This window comes from Corvus brachyrhynchos, unplaced genomic scaffold (assembly GCF_000691975.1).
Source record: "Corvus brachyrhynchos isolate BGI_N302 unplaced genomic scaffold, ASM69197v1 scaffold72, whole genome shotgun sequence".
Taxonomy (NCBI): Eukaryota; Metazoa; Chordata; class Aves; order Passeriformes; family Corvidae; genus Corvus; species Corvus brachyrhynchos.
The window spans coordinates 1,426,964-1,434,301 of record NW_008236763.1 but is presented as its reverse complement, the minus strand read 5'-3'; positions in this window follow the sequence as shown (position 1 = coordinate 1,434,301).

The following is a 7,338-nucleotide window of genomic DNA, read 5'->3' as shown; positions in this document are numbered from 1 at the left end:
GCACTGCTCTGCTTTCCAGGAGTGTGGTCAGCTGAGCCCCCAAAGTCACTCCAACTCAGCACCAGTAATGGAGCAGAAGGCTTTGATGTTTTTCCTGAATGAGCCCCAGGGCCAAATTATAAAATCCAGGCAATTTCAGCTCCAGCTGGGAATTTATAGAGTTTCACCTCCATTTGTGTAGGTGAGTGTGAGCAGAGGATCAGCAGGACATGCGTGGGTCCATCCGGGATGAGCTCCACCAACCAAAACTTCATTTCTCCTCTTTTTTTTTCCCAGCCCTGCTCTGCAAAGCCACTCTCAGCTTCAAGGAAGCCCTCCAGGGCCTCCAAGGGCTGCCAAAGGAGAGCAAACACGGCAACTTCCACATGCCCTGGAACTGGGAGCAGGCCGTGGATTGCTCCGGAGAGGCTGCGGAGGAGCGGGGCCCCAGCCCGGCACAGCCAGGGCACGCTGGGGTTGGCACACCCGGGGCACACCGGGCTTGGCACACCTGGGGCACGCTGGGCTTGGCACACCTGACTCGTTTTGGCACTCCTGGCTCGTGTTTACACCCACACCCTCAGCGGCGCCAGCCCTGCACCCCGGCCACGGCAGCGACAGGCCTGGCTCTGCCGGGCTCCCCGAGCACGGCCCCTCCGAGGAATTCTGCTCCCAGGAGGCTGAGAGCACTTTCTGCAGGAATCTGCCCTTGGGAAAGGTGGTTTTTTAGTGTTTTAAACAGGCAAAGTCGGACATCACCTCGTGCTTACACGGCCTAACTCACACATCCATCGCTGGGACTTAGAGATTCACCAGGTCATCAACGAGACAAAGGGCAGCTTTGGAATTCTTCCTGTTCCCTATTTCCCAGATCTCTCATTTAAACCTCTCCTACACCTCAACACAGCACATTCCTCCAGGAACAGCCAAAGGTAAAGCTACTGTGGACGTCCAGAAGCCTCCAGGCTACCCCACGTCTGAGCTCAAGCCTCCAAAAAAGCCAAAACCCTCCAGCTCAAACTAATAGACACATCTGCCAACAGCTTCTTTTAATTTTTTGGAACTGCTCTCTAGATTGCTTCATTGCCAAGAAAAAGAAGAGATATTTATGATAGCAACTGGAAAGCCTTGAAATTCCAAGTCAGATCCTCGGTGGTGTAAACTGAAGCTGCTCCAGTGAGTCAGGGGGCCGCTGCCAATGCACACAGGTCGGAGTGGCTCTCTGCTCTTATCTCCTGGCTCCCCAGCACGCAGGGACAATTAAAGGCAGCTCCATGAATATCTGACACTCTCTGCTCTGAAGTCATCCCGTTGGAAAAGAAATGGAAGGGCAGAAACGCAGGAGTGAAAGCAGAGATTTGCTCCTACCTTGAACTCGGAGCTGCAGCTTCAGGCAGCAGGAAACCGAAAGCTGGAGGGACAGAGAACACCTGCTGAGAGTGTCCAGTAATTTCCTTGAAGGCTTTGTTCTATAAACCATGAAAAAAAAAGAAGTATTTTTTAGTTGGAAGTAGTTTTGTGAGTATTAAAAGCAGGTAAGGCAGGGAGAGGTTTCAACAGCAAAGGAGCACGAGGGAGCTCTGGAGACGCAGAACCCCTGAGCAGGTGCCTGGGTTTCGGGAACATTCAGCAGGTGCTGACGTGCAGCTCAGTGAATGCCAAACTTTCCTGGGAAAAAAATGGTTTTTCCATCAAAAACCCCCCTTTCCTGAGGTGGGTTTGGTTCTGAATGAGGGCCTGGTGTGACACGGGGTGCCTGGGGCTGGTCTGGCACTCACCTGGGCTGTGTGTGAGGAGACGTCTCTGTGTGGTTATTCAGGGGTTAAAGCATGGGCTTTGTTCTTAGGCTTTGGAATTAAAAAAGAGGAGAATTGGTCAACAGAAAAAGAAAATACAAGCTGAGGTATGCACCAAACACATAACCTGTGAGTAACTTTACTCAGGGTAACAGTTCCCCTTGTCTTAAACTACTCACACAGGTGAAGTGCCTCCCATGCTGGAGACTCCTGCAGGACCCTACGGAGCCTTTCAAAAAGTATTTTTAAAAATTCAATTTTTTAATGCCTTAAAAAACCCCACGAACCGGTTGTGAGCTCCTGTCATCCTGGGAGTTTGTCTGCAGCGGGAACAAGCCCTTTGTTAGATCTGAATTGAATCTCAGGATGAATTTTTATGGCCACAACATCACCCAGCCCTGCAAAGAGACTTTCTAAAGGACAGGGTGCCACAATTTGAATGACAGGGCCATGAATGACAGCGCTTTAATCACCCCATTAAAGCCACCAGTGCCTCCCAGCAAAGGGTGCTGGAGCCACTGGGCAGGTGGAAGGATCCTTGTTGGCTTCAGAGCTCTTGGGATCAGGCCCAGATCGTGCACGGATTTCAATTTGAAATTCTTCCAATCCTTATTCAGCCAGATATTCCAAAATGTGCTAAATAGCTGCTGTTTCCTAATCTCGACTCCCAGATTTTGCCTGGCTGTAACTGTTGTGCCAACTGGTACTGGATGAGCTCCTTGAAGAGTCTCTTCCTTGAATTTGGGATGGGATTTTCCTTCGATTTTGGTGACACCGGGATTGCTTTAAAGCACTCATCCCCTTTTGTTCCAGCCTGCACTGACACTGCCGTGCGGGGATTTTAATTGTGGGGATTAAAAAAAAAAAACAACTTTTCCAGTTATTTGGGGTTCCATTTTCACTTTTTCACGCAGAAAAGACACAGAAAAGAAAATAATAAAGAGAAAATGGAAGGTTGAAAATGATTGGGTTTCGGGGGAAAATATATTTTTGGCATTGAAATGAGGAAAAGCGCCAGGGTTAGGGAAAAAACCTGAGCTGAGCTCTGAAACTTTACCTTCCTTTAATTATCCAGGTGACATTTCAGACATTTAGTCTGATTTTTTTTTTTGCATCTGCATATTGAAAACACCCTTTTAAAAACACTTTCAAAAAAACAGCTGCTCCCAAAGATTTATTTAGCAAAAAGTAAATCTTATAAAAATTCAATTGCAAAGTAGTTAAGGTATTTGAATTTTTTATATATATATATATATATTTTTTTTTTTTTTTAAGGAAAGAAGAATCCCAGGAAAGAAAGTATTTGATGGCTAATAATCTCATTTCAATATAATAGGACCTTTCTTTTGCAAAGAGCAAGACAGGTTAAAAGATATAATTATGACTTTGCAAACTCTCCCAAGTGCTACGAGATCATCTGACAGTTCTGATCCCGGGCTCAGCTCTCAGAGGGGAAAAGTCTTTGTCTAGTTAGAGAGTTAAAGAGACAGGATCCCTATTCCACCCTCTGCCTACATTGCAATTTAACTGTCAAAAAAATCCAAGCTGCAAAATTGTCTTATTCCAACACAGCGCAAGGAAAGAGAGGTTTGAGACTGACCTGTCAAACGCACCCTCTTTAAAAATGTATAATATATTTTAAACATTTTTTTCCAGAGGTACTTAAAGGTTAAAGATGTGCCAAAGAAGGAGGATGGGTGGGTTTTTTTTTTCCTCCCCTCTTTTCGCTAAAGCTTTTTAAAACAATTAAAACAAAAAAAAAAAAAAAAAAAAAAAGGAGAGAGAGGGAGAAAAAAAAATTCAAAATTAGGGATCATCAGTGTAAAAAATCCCCTGAAGATCAAAAGGAACACATTAGAATCACATTAATTCTGATTACAAAAAAAAAAAAAAACGGGAATAAATCCCCTCTTTCAATGGGAAGAGAAACTTGGAGGACATTTAATGGTGTTTCCATTGTCAGGGTGTGCAGGAAGGTGGAGCAGAATGTCAGGGAGAGACGGAGCCCACGGAGCCATGGGCAGAGCCGGAGCCTGGTGACACTCCAGGATATTCCTGGGCTCTTTAAACTTTGGCTTTTTTCGTGTTTCAAAATAGTGAAAGAAGGAGAGGAAAATATTTTTCCCCAAGTAACCAAACAAAAGGAGCCATTTCCACAGGGGGGTTTCCAAGGAGCCACAAACAAACAATTCCCAGTCATTTTTTGACCAAATATAGATGGCAAACGGGCAGCTGGACACGGCCAGAGGCTCGCCCGTGGTGCCACCACCCGGGCACGTGGCCGTGTCCCCACACACCCCCTGCCACTCCACAGGGACACAGGGGCTGGGAGCAAAGCCTGGGAGCTGCAGGAATACCAGGCTGGGATCTGTTGGCACAGGATTTGGGTGTTTATGGGATCACAGGATGGGTTGGGTTGGGTTGGGGGATCTTGAAGATCTCATCCCACCCCTGCCATGGGCAGGGACACTTCCACCGTCCCAGGGTGCTCTAAGCCCCATCCAACCTGGCCTTGGATGCTTGCAGGGATCCAGGGGCAGCCACAGCTTCCATGGACAGCCTGTGCCTGTAAAAAAAATTCCCATTATTCGTCCTGCTGCAAGTCAGGAGCGAGACCCCCCCAAATCATGAGTCAATTCCCTGGAGACAACGTTCTCCCACCTGGCGGAAACCAAGCGGGAGCGAGTTCAGGTCCATTATCCACCTCCATCCCACCACAGCAAACTGGGAACTGGAACTGGGAGGGCTCTCAGCCCAGCAGAGTATTTGGAGTCTTTATCTGCCGCTCATCCAAGGAGCCAGGTGGGTTTTCCTCCCTCCTAAACTGGGATCTGCTCCTTCCCAGCCGTGCCTCGATGGATGGTCCTGCACAGCCAGGGGTGGGTGACAGATTTGTGGCTTTGGGACAAAAGTCTTGGGAAACAACATCCCTCCCTGCCCCACCTGGCATTGGAGATCTTTCCCATAATGATCCCTCTCCCAGGCACTTGGGTCCCAAACCCACCAGGAAAAATGGGAATCTCCTCCAGGCTCTCAGCTGATCCTTCCAACCAAAGGCTGCGGGGGAGGGGACCCATCTGAAAGGCACCAGCTAAAATCTATTTAGGACTGCGAGCCAAAGGACACAACCTTGGGGATTTTCCCGAATTATTGACGATCCAATAGTCCCAATCCAGCAGCACCTGCAGACTTGGATCACCTGCACAGGGGCTGCACAGCTGGGCTGATGTTTCAGGCTTTAAAGTGCTTGGAAACAGCCCCAGATTTCCTTGGATTTATACAAATGCCAAGGCCATGGGCACACCCAGTAAAACCACCCTGAGTGGTACCAGCACAGCCCAAGATAATCTGGCACCAGTGGCAAGAAAATCACCTCAGCCCTGTGCCCAACTCCTGCCTTTCCAGCCCTCTCCATCCTGTGTTTCCAGGTGGGTGGGGAAATGGAGGAGCTTTGCAGCAGCACTGAATGTCAGACATGGGAGCTTGGGAACAGGGGGAAGTTGTGTGCTTATCTTCAATATTTAATAGATATCAAACTCTCGTGAGCCGGGAATGACCAAACTAATAAAAAAACAGGGATGGGGATCTCCTTAAAGCATCCTGGCAAATGGATTTGTCCCTCCTGCCACACTGGGAAGGGTCAGCACAGCCCTGAGTCCACGGGACCTGCAGGGTGACCGGCGTTTCAGGATTACTCACTGAAAATGAAAGGCAAACTGGACTCCTGCCCCAGGAATGCTGCCAGATTCCTGCTTGGAAAGGAATGATAAAAGCCTTTGGGATGCTGCTTCTCTGACTGGGCACAATCAGGGGTGAGTCTGGGATGAGAGCTCCTCATGAAATGGCTCCAACCCCGCTTCCCTTTCATCCAGAGGGGTCTTCCTTGAAGAGCAGGCCCAGAATGCAGCAGCCAGACCAAGGTGTGCTCCTGATGGGTCATCCCGAGGGAAAGGGCTCCCAGGAGCTGTTCCTTCCATGGATGTCTTCCTAAGAAGACGAGAAAGCCTTTCCCATCCTTTCCATCCCCAATTCTCCTCAGTTTGCCTCGGCCTTTCTAGGGATGAGGTGGTGATGGGGGCTTCCCTGGTGAAACCAGGAGCAGGATCTGGGTCTCCTTGGAAAAATCCAAGCTAAAGCTGAATTCCTCGTGCCACTGGAAAGCTGCCAGGGTTCTGCCCACAGATGAACCCAAACTCATCTGCTCTGCACAACTTCCTCTTCATCCAACCCATTCTCCAGCTCATCTTTCCTTGCTTGGGATGAGTTTGGAAGGATTTGTCCCTCTCTGGCAGGGCCAGGCTGGCTGGGACAGCACCAAGAGGGCTGCAGGTGGTGGAAGGGAATTCCAGCAGTGAAAATCATGGATGTAGCTCCGAGGAGACAGGGACAGTGGGGAGTGGGACACTGCGAGTGTCACCTGGTGAGAGAACAGCGCGTGACAAAGGGGGACACAGCGACTGCAGGAACACCCATCCAAAGGGGAGAGGGAACCAGCAGGAGAAACGCCAGGAAATCGCAGATAAACCCATCCACGTGTGGATTTATCCTGCTAAAATCGTGGAATGGCCGATCCAAACCGTCGGTAACACCAGCAGCTCTGCCAGGATTTTCTCAGGAGGGGAATTCCGCCGGGGGTGTGAGGCTGCTGGTGCCAGTGCCACCCTGTCCTCAGTGTCCCCACAACGGGAGCTGCCTCAGGCTGGGCTGGGCTCCGTCCCCATCCCCGTCCCCGTCCCCAGCTGGTCCCCCCTCGGCGCACGGCTCTGCTTTGCTTTGATTGATTTTGTAATTGCTCCTTTAATTGAACAGTTACAGCAACACTACCAGGGAAAGGTTTCAGGGCTGGGAAGGGAGGTGGGAGGGTTTTGGGGGTGGAAGGGGAATTGGAGCTGGGGAAAGAGCAAAATGGGTTTTTCCCTGTTTCTCGAGATGAAAACACAGGGAAGAGGCAGGGGATGAGTTCCCTTCAGCAGCAACTGAGGAGGAGGAGAGCTGAAACAATAAATTACAGGAGGAGAAGAAGAAAAATGAGAAGTGGGTTGAAAAGTGTGGCAGGGCCAGAGGGTCCCAGGGACTGCTCAGCCTCCAACTGACATCGGCTTCCTGCAGGCTGGGAGCGCCGGGATGAGGAAAATGGGCCACCGAGAAGGGAAGCTGGGAAGCTGCGAGAGCTGGGAGGGGGGAAGGAGCAGGACAAGGTCGGAAAAGATCCCTGTGTGCCTCAATAAAAGGTGCAGGAGCAACATGGGGAGGCAGGGAAAGACATCCCTCTATCAGAGGAGCTGCGGAGAGTGGAGTGGGGAAGCAGCATAGGGGAGAACAGGAAGGGCTGTGCTTCCAGAGGGATTCTGACAAGTGGAAAGGACAATGGGACAACGGGACAACGGGACAACGGGACAGAGGGCAGGGTCAGATGGGATATTGGGAAGGAATTGTTCCCTGTAAGGGTGGGGAGGGGCTGGGACGGAATTCCCGGAGCAGCTGTGGCTGCCCCTGGATCCCTGGAAGTGTCCAAGGCCAGGTTGGACGGGGCTTGGGGCACCCCGGGGTGGTGGAAGGGGGT